This window comes from Theropithecus gelada, chromosome 1 (assembly GCF_003255815.1).
Source record: "Theropithecus gelada isolate Dixy chromosome 1, Tgel_1.0, whole genome shotgun sequence".
NCBI lineage: Eukaryota > Metazoa > Chordata > Mammalia > Primates > Cercopithecidae > Theropithecus > Theropithecus gelada.
The window spans coordinates 86,848,853-86,866,151 of record NC_037668.1 but is presented as its reverse complement, the minus strand read 5'-3'; the positions used below and the strand labels follow the sequence as shown (position 1 = coordinate 86,866,151).

The window sequence follows — 17,299 nt, the reverse complement described above, 5'->3', positions numbered from 1 at the left end:
GATATCCAAGGGAGAGGTTCCATTGGATAGGGGTAGCTGACAATTTTGGATATAAACCTCAGATATAGGTTTGGGGTAAAAGTTCAAGAGATGTCAAATAAATAGTTTGAGAGCTGAAACTATTGAGACAAGTTAAGAACAGTATTTTTCCATTTCACTAGCAATATTGTGTAATATTTATGGAACTAATATGTATCTTAAAGAGAGAATCATTGGATCACTAAAAGAAGTATGCAAAATCTGGTATCAAATGAAATGAAGGGATAATTATTCCAGAACTTTAGGCTAAGGGGAGTCAGGGAAGAGTGTGCATCTCCCAAAAGTGTAGTATAAAGAAAAGTTGAGCAGCTAACATATGTATTAGTCATCAAGAAAAGGAAGACAGTTTAGACAACAGAGGTGTAAATCAAAGAGGCATGAGTTCTTATCCAGGACTTTCCCCCTACACTACTAACTACTTGCTTTTTTTCTTTTTTGAGATGGAGTCTTGCTCTTGTCACCCAGGCTGGAGTGCAGTGGTGCAATATTGGCTCACTGCAAGCTCTGCCTCTCAGGTTCAAGCAATTCTCCTGCCTCAGCCTCCTGAGTAGCTAGGATTACAGGCACCCACCACTACACCTGGCTAATTTTTGCATTTTTAGTTGAGACGGGGTTTCACCATGTTGGCCAGGCGGGTCTTGAGCTCCTGACCTCGTGATGCGCCTGCCTCAGCATCCCAAAGTGCCGGGATTACAGGCATAAGCTGCCATGCCTGGCCCACTACTTGCTTTTTAAAAGATTGGCCATGTAATTTTCATTGGTTCGAGTCAGGGAATAGTACATCCATTTGGTCAACGCTTCTGCATCTATGGATGTACTGGTGGTGTTCCGATGCATGGTCTGTGATCCCTGAATGATGATACAAACATGGTAAATTTCACACGCAGTGTTTGCATGTTGGGAAGGCTAGTCGCTTGTCCTGCTGGCTTATTGGTGTTTTCTCCATCATCCTCAGGTGCCTGGGGATCAGCAGAATGGGAGTCTGTTCTGGTTCTGTCATCGCCCAGTGGCATCTGCAGGCTGAGATGATTGCTCTGCTCTCCACGCTTGCATAGCCATGTGTAGTTCTGGACCAACACCAGATGAAGGTCACTGATAAGCTGTGATTCCAGAAGAAGGGACCAGGTGAAGCAGAGGGGTTGGGATTGCCTGGAAGACTTGTCTCCCTCTGTCACCCAGGCTGCAGTGCAGTGGTGTGATCTCGGCTCACTGCAACCTCTGCCTCTGGGTTCAAGCAATTCTCGTGCTTCAGCCTCCCGAGTAGCTGGGATTACAGGCGTGCACCACCACACCCAGCTAATTTTTGTATTTTTAGTAGAGACAGGGTTTCACCAGGTTGGCCAAGCTGGTCTCAAACTCCTAGCCTTAACTGAGCTTCTCACCTTGGCCTCCCAAAGTGCTGGGATTACAGGTGTGAGACACCATATCTGGCCCCATCCTTATATTACAAGTCTTTTTTTTTTTTTTTTTTTTTTTTTTTTTTTTTTTGAGACAGTCTTACTCTATTGCCCAGGCTGGAATGCAGTGGCACAATCTCGGCTCACTGCAACCTCCACCTCTTAGATTCAAGCAATACTCCTACCTCAGCCTCCTGAGTAGCTGGGATTACAGGTGCACACCACCACACCCAGCTAATTTTTGTATTTTTTTGGTAGAGACAGGGTTTCACCATGTTGGCCAGGCTGGTCTCAAACTCCTGACCTTGTGATCTTACCACCTCGGCCTTCCAAAGTGCTGGGATTACAGATTACAGGCGTCAGCCACCGTGCCTGGCCAACTCTGTCTCAAAAAAAAAAAAAAAAAAATGAGAGAGAGAGAATGAGCTGAAAAAAAACAGGGTTTTTTTTTTTTTTTTTTCGTATGGGGAATAAGAAATTCAGGAGGAATATGATAATGTCTTCAAAGATTTTAAGGGCAACTATTTGGAGGAGAAATTGACCTGTTCCTCATTCACACTGACTAATATATTTATATTATATATCACATCTGTATTTATATAAATTTTTATTTATAGATATAATACATAAAAAATAAAATATTTCTAATAATTTTTGTCACCCAACAATGAAAAGAGAAGTCTCCATATTCAGGATGACTGACAGAACCCTTTGAGCTTGGGCTCAAGTGTGGGATCTAAGATTGAACTGGATAAACAACACCCTCTCGCCTTCTCACTCCTCAGTTTCTTCCCTTCCCCATCTCTATGGTCCTCTGTTTCTATCTTGGAGGAACAAAGCTACATGAACTTTTTCTAAGTGGGAGTCAGAACTTAGGCCCCTTTCCTGTTAAGATGCAAACTGTCACTTTGAACCAAGATATTCATGACTCTTCCAAGTGATTAATAGGGGAGTCAAATACCTCTCATTCCTCAAGGCTACTGAGGACCATGTGGTGACTGACCTCATCTGAGCACCGAATGGCACCCCAGCCCCCAACAGTTCCTTCTCTCTGGTGCGGCCCCAGGTCAAGGCAGATCAATTTTGCTTTGAGGTGAGGAATGTGAGCACGTCCTCCACGAAGGCCTGGAACAGATGCTATGTTGTTCTTTCATGACTGCCTTTGCTAAGTGGGTTGTGAACTGAGCCCTTGACGATGAAGCCAGGCATGGCTGGGGAAGCTAACTACCCAGATGAGCAGCCCCCCTAGGACAAAGGGGTAAAGTCCAGTGGGTAGGACGGATGGAGAGGGTGAGCTGTGTCTCAGGACCTATGGAACTATGCAGCAGTTTCAAAGCCAGAGAACCTAACAGGCCTTACAGTCTTCTGACCCCTTCATTTTACAGGTTAAGAAACTAATGGTCAGAGAGACAGTGACTGCCTTCAAGTCATGCACGAAATCAGCCGTTAAGGGTAAAATTAGGGTGAGGCAAATGAGGTACCTACATGACCCTAAGAGGACCCCTCCTTAAACTTTGCACCCCAGGCCCCTCACTCAGCTTACCTAATCTTGGTCCTAAGTCCTACACCACCCAGGCTGCGTAACCCTTGCCAGTCAAAGACTTTGCGAGAGATTATGATGATCTGAATGTTTGTGTCCTCCTCTGGTTAAAATTCATATGTTGAACTCCTATTCCCCAATGTGATGGTACTAGCAGATGGGGTCTTTTAGAAGTGATTAGGTCACAAGGGCAGAGTCTTCATAAATGGGATTAGTACCTTTATATTTAAAAAAAGGACCAAGGGACCATCTTTGCCTCTTCTGCCATGTGAGGATATATAGAAAGTGCCATCTTTGAGGAAAGGGCTCTCACGAGACACTGAAACTGCCAGCACCTTGATTTTAGGTTTCCCAGCTTCTGAAACTGAGAGAAATAAATATTTGTTGTTTATAAGCCACCTAGTTTATGATATTTTGTTATAGCAGCCCAAACCGACTAAGAGTTTCTGTCCACAGAAGGTGCCATGTTTTCTGGCAGATGAACCTGTCCTCATCGGAGCAAAGAAGGGCCTCTGCCTACAAGCAGCCAGTGGAAGTCTGGCAGGCAGCTGGGGAGAGCTTGTGTGGGCCACTGTCCCACTGGGGCCTGGGTGATTTCACGGGATGATCAGATTATCTCTTGGAAATTTGAACCGTCAATAGGGGAGAGTTTGTAAGAGCTGAGAGAGGAACTCAAGGGCATTCTTGCTCCTCAGTTCTTTGTTGCTTGTACTGTCTTCTATACATTCCTGCGGTGGAAAGGGAGAGAGAGGTGACCAGTATGCCTCTTCCAAGTGGCTGTTGTGCCGGTCACTGTTCAGATTGCTCCCTACCTCATGGGAGAGTAGAGGAGCAGGGGAGGGGAGGGGCACCTGCCTCTGCATTCATCCATTTAACAATGATTGAACACCTCATTATTGCTAGACACAAAGATCATTAACACTTGGTCCCTGATATTAGGTACTTACACCTTAGCAGGGGAGACAGAGGCAAAAAAAGATAATTATATTGCCATTACCACTTAATAATTGTAATGATGAAGAAAGGCAACAGATATTGTTGGGACACCAGGAAAACATACATATCCATATGGAAAAACTGGGAATGAGTGCGAAACAATGCTTCCTGGAGGAGGTGTTGCCTGAACTGAGTTTTAGAGGGATGAGGAGGACTTCTTCATTCACCAAGTGAAGAGCAAGGGAAGGGCTTTCCAGACTTGATCAAAGGACATGGCTGAGGACCAGCATGGCAGGTGTGGAGGTACTGCAGACAGTTTGGTAGCTATATGAATTTTAAGTGAGGTGGAGCACAGCAAGAAGGAGGCTGAACCTGGTTAGCCTGGCTAAGGAGCTTGTGCCTCATTTGCCAGGCCAGCTCTCACACACTGGTAGTCAAGGCCAGGCACAGAATATCAAGACAAACTTTATTTGGCCCATAGAAGATTTTACAGAATTCTGAGTTTGGGTGCCTTTAAACAGCCAAACTCCATTGCACTGCAATCCCCACTGCTCCCCATTGCCTACCTATGGACCCGGCACTCATTTCTGTTTCCTCCTGCCTTCTGTAGACTGTAAGGATGTGGTGTCTGCTCTGGTGAGTGGAGAGTCTTTGAAGGGTTTCCACTGGGTGATAAGCATGATCATGGCTTTGCTTTATCAAGGCTCCCCTGGTGATGATGCAGAGGAGGATGGAGGGGTGTCCTGGAGACAGATGAGTCCCTTTGAAAGTTGTTGCAATAATCCAGGCAAAAGATTTCAAGGGCCTGCAATTGTGTCCTGGAAGAAAGCTTAGTAGGCACGGCAGGATAACCCCACCATCACCCATTGTGGACCCTTGAGGCCTGGGGAAATATGGGAGAAGGTGATGGGCCTGGAGCTAGCAATTCTATGTCCAGGACCACTTTAAATGACAGACTATTGTAAGCATCCCTAACCTACTGAGCACCTACTATACCCAAAGATATGACATTCATAGTCTTCTGTAATTATCCCAACAACCCTGTGGAGCTATTGCTGCCCCTCCCTGCACTATTCTAAGGCTCAAAGAGCCTTCAAGTAGCTCCCACAAAGGATCCTTGCTACATGGTTGTCCTGAAATTCAGACTGAGAATTATGCGATTGCAAGGCTGGGGCTTCGTACACTACAAGATACCTGTGTGGGTTTATCCTGATGTCATCAGAGTCCAGAGGCCATTAGAGTGGTATTTGAGGAGTGTAACCCAGTAGGGGATTAGTATGGACTTTGGCAGCTCCCTGACTGAGAAAAAAATAACTGAGAGAAAACTACCCAAGAGGACAAGCTGAGAATGTGCATTTGGAGCTTGTTATTTGGCTTGGAGTCTTAGTCCATCCGGGTTGCTGTAACAAACACCATAGACTAAATTTATTTCTCATGGTTCTGGATGCTGGGAAGTCTAGGATCAAGGTGCCAGCAGATTTGATGTCTGGCGAAAGCCTATTTTCTTATTCATACATAGAGCCTTCTAGCTGTGTCCTCACATGGTAGAAGGGGCTAGCTAGCTCTCTGGGCCCTCTTTTATAAGGTACTAATCCCAGTCGTGAGGGCTCCACGTTCTAATAGCATTACCATGGGGGTCAGGATTCAACATATGAATTTTGGGGGACACAAACATTCAGACCACAGTACTTGGCAAACACCCCTCTACTTTTTTCTCAGAAAATTAGGAAATATTTCAAGTTTGTTTACACATTAGAACACAAATGCCAAACCAAGGCTAGATGTTGTACTTTGGGTCTGCTGGCTATAAAATCTCTAAAGGAGAAACCAGGCTGGAGAGGGCCTCAGGTGAACTGGCCTGGGAGCTCCAGTCCCTAGCTCTGTTCTCTCTGTTGCCCTCCACCAGCTTTAAGCAGAATTAGACAACCATCTCTATGTCCCAAATGCCAAGCACTCGAAGTCAGTGGTTCTCAAAGTGTGGTTTCCCAACTCACAGCATCAACACCACCTGAGAACTTGCTTGACCAAATTCTCAGGCCCTACCCAGACCTCCTGATATGGTTTGGCTCTGTGTCCCCACCCAAATCTCACCTTGAATTGTAATCTCCATAATCCCAATGTGTCAAGAGCGGGACCAGGTAGAGTAATTGAATCACGGGAATGGTTTCCTTCATGCTGTTCTCGTGATAGTGAGTGAATCTCACAAGATCTAATGGTTTTATAAGTGTCTGGCATTTCCCCTGCTTGCACTCATCTTCTCTCCTGCCACCCTGTGAAGAGTTGCCTTCCACCATGATTGTAAGTTTCCTGAGGCCTCCCCAGCCATGCGGAACTATGAGTCAAGCAAATATCTTTTCTTTATGAATTACCCTGTGTTGGGTATTTCTTCATAGCAGCATGGGAATGAACTAACACTTCCTGAATCAGAAACTCAGGGGATGAGGCCCATCAATCTGTGCTTCAATAAGACTTCCAGGGGACTGTGATGTGTACTCAAGTTTGAGAGCTACTCTGGTAAGTGATAATAAACATGACAACACATTTTTTTTAATGCTTTAATGAACCTCGTCTATTTTCCTTGCAATGCCCTGGGCTTCCTCCAAATGAGTAAAGAATTTCTGCAAAGTCATTTAGGGTTCAGCAGAATCCCAGCTGTGGCCAAAGAATGTGCATGGGCAGGTATAGACCATCAGTAGATTAGAACTCAAGTCCCATGCTGGCTTTGAAAAAAAATTGATGTTGTTTGATCTGATCTCAGCTTCCAGGGCACCTCTTCAGGGAAGGCTTCCCTGAGCTTCCTGGACTAAGGTAAAAGCTCCCGTCACATTTTCCCAGAAGCATTCCAAATTTCTGCTCATCGTCACAGTGCTCATTATACTGCGAAAGGTCTATTTGTTTAATCATCTGCTTCCTTCACTTCACCCTAAGCTTAGTGAGGGCAGAGACTCTTGTATTCTTGTCCTTGAATCCCTGGAATCTAGGAGAAGGACACTTAGTAAATATGCATTTAGTTAGTTGAACACCAAGCTCACCTCTTTGCCTGTGGGGACTTATCATGCTATCCCTCGGCCTGAATTCTTTCTCCCCAGATTCTCTGTGGCTTGTTTAGCTTCTCATTCCAACCATAGCTGCTAGATCATCATCTCTTGAGCATCCAACCCAACCCGGGCACTACATTGCTCTCTACCATCCCCATCACTTTGCATTCAACACGGTACTTTATCACTATTCGATAGTCTACTGATTATTTTATGTTCTGACTCCTACTTCCTAGAGTGCAAGTTCCCTAGTCAGGCACTGGTCTATCCCACTCAACTCCACCCTCAGCACATGAAATCCCTCAGTAAATGACTTTGAATGATGCATGACTTTTTACTGACTCATTTATCAAAACACTCAGACATTATCTACGTATGATCATTTTACAGATGGAGAAAAATAAACTCAAGAACTGGTGACTTGCCCAGGTCACACTGCTGGTGGGTAGCAAGACAGCAGCTAGAATCTGTAGCTTCTGGCTTTCCAGCCAGTCCTCGTTCCATTACATTCATTATTTCTTTGCTGGACTGAAAAGCTTAAGACTTTTCCTGTAAGTAATAGGGAGCCATTGAAGATCTGAAGTTTCAAGGAAGTGGCAGGATGTATTCTCTTTTACTATAAGGTAAGTGCTTCCCTCTCCCATTTTGCCACATTGACTAGTCTTATTTCAAAGGCATCTGTTTTTCCACCTGGGGGTCACAAAGTTACTGCCTCACACTGTAAATCCACCGTTGGCATTTCCTTGCAGCTGTGTTAGTTGACAGCTCTGAATCACCAGCTCTGTGAAGATGTGGGAGAGCTAGTGCTATCAGATCCCATCAGCAGAAGATAATATCTGATTGCTGATGGTTGCACTAATGTACCTGCTCTGTCAGGGAGGACCTTCTGCCCTGTCTGACGTTTCCAGGGAAAGATACAGTGGAGATAGAGATGTCACGTCAGGAGGCAACTGATTTATGTCAGAGGATTAATATGACCCCATATCAAGTTCAAGTTTTGGTCAGTCAACTCAGAGCCTTATAAACTTTAGAGAAAGGTAACCTCTTTGCTGTTACTTTGGCCCAAAAGAAGAGCACCAATGTTCACTAAAACACTTGTGATAACTGCAAAAGAGGGAAAGGATTGATTAAATCAACTGTAGTACTTTCATAGGATGGAATATTATGTGGCTATTAAGATTTGACTTAAAATTAGGTAGAAATTACTGGATTCTTATAACAAATTGTTTAGAAAAATTAGGTTACAAAATGTAAAGTACCATATGAGCCTATTTTTGTTTTGGAAAAGTATAGATGGATAAATGAATGGGTGGATGAATAAAAAGATCATAGATAGATATGTATACAAATGTATAGTTAGATGGACAGACAGATGATTAAGATAGAAAGACACTAAAGAAAGGGTGGAAAGGCTAACATAAATATGTTAACAGTGGTTATATCTGGTTGGAGGGATTAAAAGTAACTTTAAAAATCACTTACCTTTATTTCCTGGTTATTTAGTAATGAACTTACATTGTTTTTCTTAACACAAAAGCATAGCTATTAATACCAACAATTCTAATATTCGGAATCAGGAGTTCATCTTTTACCTATGTGTCCTCTTTACACCCTCTTTACTCTTGTTACATGAATGTTCATAATACCCATCCATCCATCCATCCATCCATCCATCCATCCTTCCATCCATCTGTCCATCCAGGTGGCAGAGTCTATTTGGACTCCAGGATGGCATTTAAATAATCCCCCATGGAACTTTTATATTGATTTCATGTCCTCTCATTCTCTGGGCTATTTTATTCTTGTTGTTATTGTTCCTCTTCTAGACCATGGAGCCCCTTTCTATATTCCACCATGCCACCCTTTGTCCTCCTGGTCAATTTCTACTCACGCTATAAGACTTTCTTCAGACCTCACCTTTCCTTCTTTCCCCTTGTTGCTTTCATCCCCTCCTTCTACTCCCTCCTCCCCCACGGCCTTTGTTCTCCAATTGCACCTTGTACCTTGTACTCCATTTGAAACTTTCCAATATGTACACTTATTATCTATGTACTTGCTGTTTCTTAATTAGACTTGGTGCTTCCTGATGCAGACACTATGCACTCAGGTCCTTTTATCTCTGCACTCAGGGCCTAACTGCTTAGTAAAAGCTAGTCTGCTTCTCTCACAAGTATGTTTCTGAGAGCCTAAACAGAAGATTGGCCAACAACCTCAATATCATTCATTTAATCAACAGGAATTTACTAAGCATCTACTATATCCCAACCACAGAGATTAGTAAGACACAGTTTCTTCCTCCAAAGGCTCACGGTCAGGTCAGGGAGGCAGACATGGGCACATGAAAAAGAACCATAAACAGGCCACCATAGGATGTCAGTGTCCTATTTCAGCCTAGAGAGTGGGCCTTCTAGGAGTTCAAGAGACCCCTATAGGCTGTCTGGACACAGGAGAGACTTGATGGCTGGGGGGCAGTTAAGGTTAGAACAGAGACTTCAAAGAAGAGAAAGATTGAGACAAACACAAGGGATGAGGGATGGCATTCCAGGTAGGAGGCACAGTGTGGCAAAGGTGCAGAGCTGGTGGGCGCCTGGCTTGTTATGAGTGTCCAGGCTGTAGGAGCTGAAAGGGCATAGAATTAGTGTCAGCCCCAGGGGTTACATCTAGTTAGTATCATTTAGAAGCATTGCGACTTCTCAGAGCCTCGACTTCTTCACCCATGAATTAAATATTAAATTATCTGCTTTATATGACTTATAGGGAAGTTAGGAGAATCCAGTGACACACGGTGTGTGGAAATTTTTTGTAAATTGTAAAATAATACACTTACGCAATTCAGAGAATAAGAATAATCAGCACTATGGCTAGAGGAAGGGATTTATGAGGGAAGGAAAGCACTTAGCCATGTTGGAATATTTAGAGTTGGGTTTGGGGAAGGCCTTAAAGATTCTGACTCTGACTTTCCATTTGGCTCTCATGATCCCCAGTACCATTTCTCTTGTGAATTCATTGATCTAGCCCAGCCTGGGTTAGGTGCCCCATCTCATGTTCCCAATATCCCACTTACTTAGTAAGATATCCTTTTAATTTCTGTTAACATCTATCTTCCCAACCAGGCTGGGAGTTCATTGAAAGCAGACATCTTACTTTATTCATTTTGTAGACTCAGTGTCTAGCACATTATCTGGCACACAGTCGGGTTCAGTAGATATCTGTTAGTGATAACTATTTTAATGGCTATTCTTCATGAAGCACTTACCAGTTGGCAGTCATTTTGATAAGCATTAAACAAGAATTTGCTCATTATCACAACAACCCTTATTCCCATTTACAAATAGAAAAAATGAGTCATAGGAGGCTTAAATAACTTAGTCAGTTTCATTCAACACGTGAGCACTGGAGCTAGAGTTTAAGCTGAGGTCCTGAGGTTTCTGAGTGCCGTATGTTTCTTGTGAGTTTATTCACTCATTCACTCCACCAATAATGATTGTGTGCCTGTCACGTGCCAGGAACCATTTCAGGCTGAAGGAATGTGTCTGGAAGAAGTGATAAATGGGATATCAGATAATCTCATGCTTGGTGAAAATGTGAAACGTATGTGTGACCAAAGTACAGAGTATCCCAGAGGTGTGGGCAACTCAGCTGTGGGTGGGGGTGGAGAGAAGCCTCCAAGAGAAGAGGAAGACAGCCAAGGGCATTCCATCCAGGTAGAAGAAAGGGCAAGTGGGAGGACACCAGGGTGGGATGTAGCAAGTTGAGTCTGGATGTTGCAGTGAGTCTTCCTGACTAGACAGTGTACTTCTTGAAGGTGGAAACTGTGTCTTAAACATCTCCACTTTCATAACCCTGCATCTGGTTGCTCAGTGAAAGCTTGGTGAATGACTGAGATGGGTTTCTACATTTTGAAAACATACAGCAAACCTCAAATTTTAGAACACTAGAAGGTCACACGACAAAACGACTCCAATTTGCAAGGGGCAGCCAAGCATGACCAGAAGGAAATGAAGTTGTGTGTTTACCAAGAACCTCTTTGCTTGGCTCAGAATATCCTTAGGTCCCCATCTCAAACCTGCTCTCCTGTTAAGAGAATGCAAGACAAATTCTGTCTAAGGTACTGTGGATTTTGCAAGTTGCTAGGATATTAATATATTTATCCATAACCACAGACACTTGGCTCAAGAACAGCCCACTCAGCCCTCACTTGAGGCTAGATCATGGGGATTCAATCAACATGAAGTCCTGAAGGGGCTTTTATGTCAGCCAGGGACATGGTCATTGCTTGGAGGTGCCACAGCTGAAGTTTTTCTTCAGGTTTGGTGATAAGTTATTTTTGTTAAGTTGATTTGCTTTGGCCTCTTTTGAGGTTTCAGATTCAGTTGTGATTTGCACCTGCCTTTTTTAACCTAAAAACACATATGAAGGAGAGGAATGGAGTCATATTTTCTCATTCCACAGTCCTGGGCTTCCAAAATGGGGATGTTTTGGGTCTAGATGTCCTCAAGGAAAATAGGACATTTAGGTTTTGAGGCTCATTACATGGATGTGAAGGAAATATGGCCTAGAACCTGTGGATATTGTAGCCCAAGGGTCACATACTAGAAGACCACTACCTCTACAATGATTTCAGTGGTGGGCTTGGGGAGGGGAAGGGAAGAGGCGGGGCTGTCTTTTGTTAAACTGTAGGATATAGGGATGACTCATGACCTATACAGGGCCAAGCATTTAGCTTTCACATGCCTCAAACACAAATCAATTGGACTACACCAGGGGAAAGCAAAATAAACTCACTTCCTGATTATGTTTTCTTTGGAGGGTGTCTTTTCTTGTTACCTAGGCTGGAGTGTAGTGATGCAATCATGCCTCACTGTGGCCTTGACCTCCCAGGCTCAAGAGATCCTCACACCTCAGCCTTCTGAGTAGCTGGGACCACAGGCGTACACCACCATGCCAGGCAATTTTTTTTTTTTTTTTTGGTACAGACAAAGTCTTGCTATGTTGCCCAGGCTGGTCTTGAACTTTGGGCTCAAGCAATCCTCCTTCCTCAACCTCCCAAAGTGTTGGGATAACAGACATGAGCCACCATGCCCAGACCTACTCTTGTTTTTTTTTGAAGAGCTGCAACTTTCTCTTGGCATCACCAACAACCGTCATTTTTTGCGGCTGTCTTCATGTAGACCCTGAGATTACAAATGCCAGCACTGGTTCCTACCTATCATGGTCGCATAATAAGTCACAAAGGTGTCCCACCCCACATTCCCACAGAGATGATTAAAAAAAAGTATTCTGTCTGACTAAACTTATTACTTCAATGGATAAGTGATCTTCCTTCAAATTATTGGCAGCAAGGTTGGCTTAATATCAACACTTCTGAAACTTTATTTTGAGCTGGTAACTACAATAGCCCATAACACTTACAATAGCTCAAGTTTGTTTTCCTGGTAACTTTAGTAATATAATTGGCAACTAATTTAACCTGGAAGATTTATTGGCAAGTTATATTGCTCAAAACTGTATGTTTATAGCTATAGTTTTAACTATAATTTAAAATAATTCTGTATAATGAAATGGAGAATATATATGGGAATAAATTCTATTCCATTTATTTCAATTTGAATGTCCAAATTACAATGTTTCCCTTTGTGCTATAGGAATAGGATTAAATGGGGGAAGACTAGAATTTATAAGGGTTGTATATGGGGGGAGGGCAGAGATGGAAGAATGAGGGTTGTGATGATAGTGAATAGCAAAGAGTGAATTCTTTATGTTTTTGCTGTGGCACTGAAGTGAAGAGATATTAGCTTTGACTGTTCACAAAATAAAGCATCATGATTTTCAGTGTTTGAGAGAAAATTGATGCAAAAAGTTTGCAGTACTTGACATGTATTTGCATGCACAAAATAAAATTATTTGTCCACCTTAAAAAAAAACAAAAATCTGGCTGGACACGGTGGCTCACACCTGTCATCCCAGCACTTTGGGGGGTCAAGGCGGGCAGATCACAAGGTCAAGAGATCGAGACCACCCTGGCTAACATGGTGAAACCCTGTCTCTGCTAAAAATACAAAAAAATTAGCTGGGCATGGTGGTGGACTCCTGTAGTCCCAGCTACTCGGGAGGCTGAGGCAGGAGAATGGCATGAAACCAGGAGGCAGAGGTTGCAGTGAGCCAAGATTGCGCCACTGCACTCAAGCCTGGGCGACAGAGTGAGACTCCGTCTCAAAAAAAAAAAAAAAACAAAAAAAAACCTGCATGTTCCATGGCACTTTACTAAAATATTTACTAGTGGACAGACAATTCCTACTTTAAAAAGTGTTCAGGTCTAAATCATTCGACTCTACTCAGTGGTTTATATGAGCTTTCCCCAAAGCTTCCTTTGCCAAACAGAGTCCCACAAGAAGATCATATGTGTAGAGGAGATCAGTGATCTGACTAACCCTATGATTGGTTTTGGTCATAAGGCTGCACAGAATCAAATGGATCATTCATTGATAAACATCATGAGGGTTCTTATAATTTTTTCTGAACATCCTGATTTACATTTCACATTTTAACATTTTAAAATCTTATAAATACATAAAATTATGGCTTTTTTTTTTTTTTTTTACCATCACCAGTGATGCCTCCAGGCCCCTTCCTTTATTAAAGCCTAAAATGAGCCTTTTTATGTTTTTTACAAAAACAAAACAAAACAAGATTCTACTATCTCAGTTCCGTTCTTGTTGAATTTAAGACACAATCTCTGACCTCAAAGTGGCCATGGAGAAAGGGTGGAAAACCATTTTCTGCACTTGCACCTTTACCAGGGAAAACTGGAGAAACAATATGTACTCATATGAACTCTAGTGTGTGTGTGTTGTAGCAGCTTTGTCAGGTCTGGTATGTTATAGAAATGTCTCTAAATCATATAAGTATAAATAGCATGATAGGCCACAGAGCAAATCCAAAATCCTCCCTGTCTTCTGCTAGTTTCCAGACATGATTTCCATACAAGGATCCTCTGCTCCAGCCCAACTGGAATTTTTCCAGTGGTAAACACCTCTTCTACATCACCACCTCTGCCCACCTCTGCCTCCTTCAGCCCCCTTCTCATCCACCCTGACCCAGGACCTTCTCCCTCCTTATATGTATTCACTCATTCAATCACTTATTCATTTGTTCTTTTCATTGATATCTACATCTATCCACATCCAACTGGCAAGCAAGTGGCATCCGTTTCCGATTAACCAGAGTAGAAGTCTAAGAACTTGTGCCCACTGCATGTTGGTATTGAAATTGCCACGGAAAACACAACACAGTCAAGCACTAGATGGAACAGGACTTTACTCACATAGAGAAGAGACACAGCAAGATCTGCTTTAGTAGTGGGTGTCATTATCCCATGGTCAGCAGGTCCATCCCAACAGCTGACACGGGTCATTGGGTGACCCCTCTTATGCTGCAGCAGAAGGGCCCATGCCCTGCCTGCAAAGAACAGATAGAGTAGTGAAGTTTCTAAGTGCCACGTGATGCATGCCCTTAAGCAAAGCAAAAGAGTACAAACAGAAAAAGATATTCCCACAAAAGGTGGTAAGTCCAGCACAGGCTGAGGATTCTTTATTTCATGGTAAGGAAGTCTTCCAGGCCCAACGCGTATTCTTAGGTGGTCAAGCAGGGGTGGAAAGATGGCATGCAAGAGACTGCCTTTCCCAACACACATCCCCACCTTTATCCACATGTGTATCTGCATCCATATCTATCCATATCCATATCCATATCCATATCCATATCCATGTCTAAGTCATCTCTCAGGTGCTATCAGTTATATTCATCTTCCCAGTCTTGATTCATTTATTTTGATGGTGGATTTTTTTCTCCTATATTAGACCATGAGTTTCTTAGAGATAGTAGCATGATTTACTGATTTTTGCATCTTACGTCAGCACACAGTAGATCCTTAAGGATTTGAAGATGTTGAGGAAAGCAGCACCTTTGTCAGGCATTGTTCTGGCCAGTTAGGCCGCACCACCTTATTTTAACCCTGGTTACCCTGTGACCTTATTCACCTTTGACCTTTGCACTGGCTGTCCCCAAATCTGCCTATGGTTGGCTTTTTCTTTTCATTCTTATTTAAATTCAAAAGTCATCTTCTCTGAGAGTCCCACCCTGACCACCTGACCCAGGGATCCCAATCTGGTTCCCCCACAAAGTTATTCTGTATCCCAGGGTCCTCTTTCATTCTCCCCATATCACCTATCAATGCTGAAGTTAGCTTTTTAATGAATTTATTGATTTGTTTATTGTCTGTCTTCTCCAGCCCCTTTCCCAACTAAAATATAAGCCCCATGGTGGCAGAGTTAGCTTATCTTTTTTGAGGCTGTATCTACAGCTTAGAGTAATGTCTGACACACAGTAGGTGCTCATTTATCATCCAGTGAAAGAGTAACCTCAAGCAGAGGCTGTTACTATACCAATTTGTTTTGTTTTGTTTTGTTTTTTTGAGATTGGGTGTCACTCTGTTACCCATGCTGGAGTGTAGTAGCATGACCTTGTCTCACTGCAGCCTCCACCTTCCGAGCTTAAGCAATCCTCTCACCTCTGCCTCCCAGTTAGCTGTGTCCACAGGCATTCCTGGCTAATTTTTTTGTAGTTTTGGTAGGATGGGGTTTTACCATGTTGCCCAGGCTGATCTCAAACTCCTGAGCTCAAGCAATCCAACTGCTTCGGCCTCCCAAAGTGCTGGGATTACAGGCATGAGCCACCATGCCTGGCCTATAGCAGTTTTGGAGATGAGGAAGCTGAGGTTCATGACAAGCCTCATGTCAACAGATCTGAGATCCAAAGCCCTTTTCAAAGCCCAAGTCTCTTACAGGACAAGAGACTGCCACTTACCAAGCACAGTGGATACGTTGATAGACACATGATGCTTCTACTTTGATCAGACTTTCTGATGTTTCTCTTGTTCCCTTGTCTATTTTGAAACTGTAGACAAACAGGCATGTGAGTCTCTAATTCCAGAAAGTTTTATTTACTAGCATAATAATAAAAATAATAGCTTCAAAGTATGCTAAGAACTTTGTGTACACTATTTCACTTAATCCCCACAACAACCCTATTAGAAGGATAATTTAATCTCCATTTTACACATAGAAAAATAAAATTCAGGAAGATAAAATACCCTACCTAAGGTCAGTGGTATCAAAACAAGAATCAGAAGATACAAGCAGTAGCTGAATGTAGTGGCTCATGCCTACAATCCCAGTACTTTGGAAGGCTGAGATAGGAGGATTACTCGAGGTCAGGAGTTTGAGACCAGACTGGGCAACATAGTGAAACCCTGTTTCTACAGAAATTTTAAAAAAATTATCCAGATGCAGTGATGTGCACCTGTAGTCTTAGCTATTTGGGAGGCTGAGGCAGGAGGATGGCTTGAGCCCAGGAGTTCAGGCCTGCAGTGAGCTATGATTGCACCACTGCATTCCAGCCTGGGTGACAGAGTGAGACCCTGTCTCTAAAGAGAGAGAGAGAAAAAAGATACAAATGGCATAATTTGAGAAGTGATTGATAAAAGACTAAGGAAACCAAGACTCAAACTCAAATCTCTGCCTAACCACAGTGCTAGAGTAAACACTCCCCAAAGGCAGGCTCTGAACTGGGTACCAAGGATACGAAGACTCATTCCCTGACCTCAGCAAGCTCACAGTCTAGAAAAGGAAGACCCAATTCAGACAAGAAAGAAACCACGCACAAGACAAGGGGAAGAGGAGAATGGAGAAGGAGGGCCGTGGGGACATGCTAGGCTCCTGCAACCTTAATGGGGGTAAATATAAAAGTGATTGACCTTCTAGTTTTTCAATGTAACACCAGAGCTGTAGAGGGAGAAGGGCCACTAGGAGATTCCATTTCAGTGATGTAGCCAGCAGGAAAGCCCACGTAAGTGACAGCCTGGAGAAGTATCTGGCTACCCTGGACCATGGCAAGAGGGAAAAAGAGGAGTCACTGTAGGGTGACTAGAGTGATCCTTAGATCCAGTAGTTTACTTCCCCTCCCACTCTTGAGGCAGCTGTTGTGACTCATGACTCTTTGGCTGCAAGAAACCCATTATAACCTAACTTTCTGCCTAGGGCAATTGGTTTTGGTTTCATTTTCTAGTCTGGAGTATGATCAGGTTGTCTATTAAACTTACAAATTTCCTTGAAATTTTCAGTTTCATGAAGAAAGAAAAAGAAGTGATCTTGTGACCATGTGATCACCTTGCTGAATATTCTAGAGCTGACCAGAGGGACAAGGGACAAGGGCTTCCTTATCAGGATGAAGCCTCGGTCTATGAAGCCAGCAGTCCCAATATTTGAAAAAAAAAGTTGTCTCAGTCAGTG

The 17,299-nt window shown here is 43.1% G+C and overlaps 1 long non-coding RNA gene across 1 annotated transcript in view; it reads right to left on the bottom strand.

Annotated features, from left to right (window-relative positions):
• The window catches only part of LOC112612162, a 68,961-nt gene extending 52,048 nt beyond the window's left edge, over positions 1–16,913 (bottom strand). The window contains exons 1-2 of the long non-coding RNA XR_003116822.1: positions 16,765–16,913; positions 15,816–15,905 (exon numbers count right to left, since the gene is read on the bottom strand). This is a non-coding gene — a long non-coding RNA (uncharacterized LOC112612162). The remainder of the gene's footprint in view (positions 1–15,815; positions 15,906–16,764) is intronic.
• Positions 16,914–17,299: the final 386 nt, after the last annotated feature.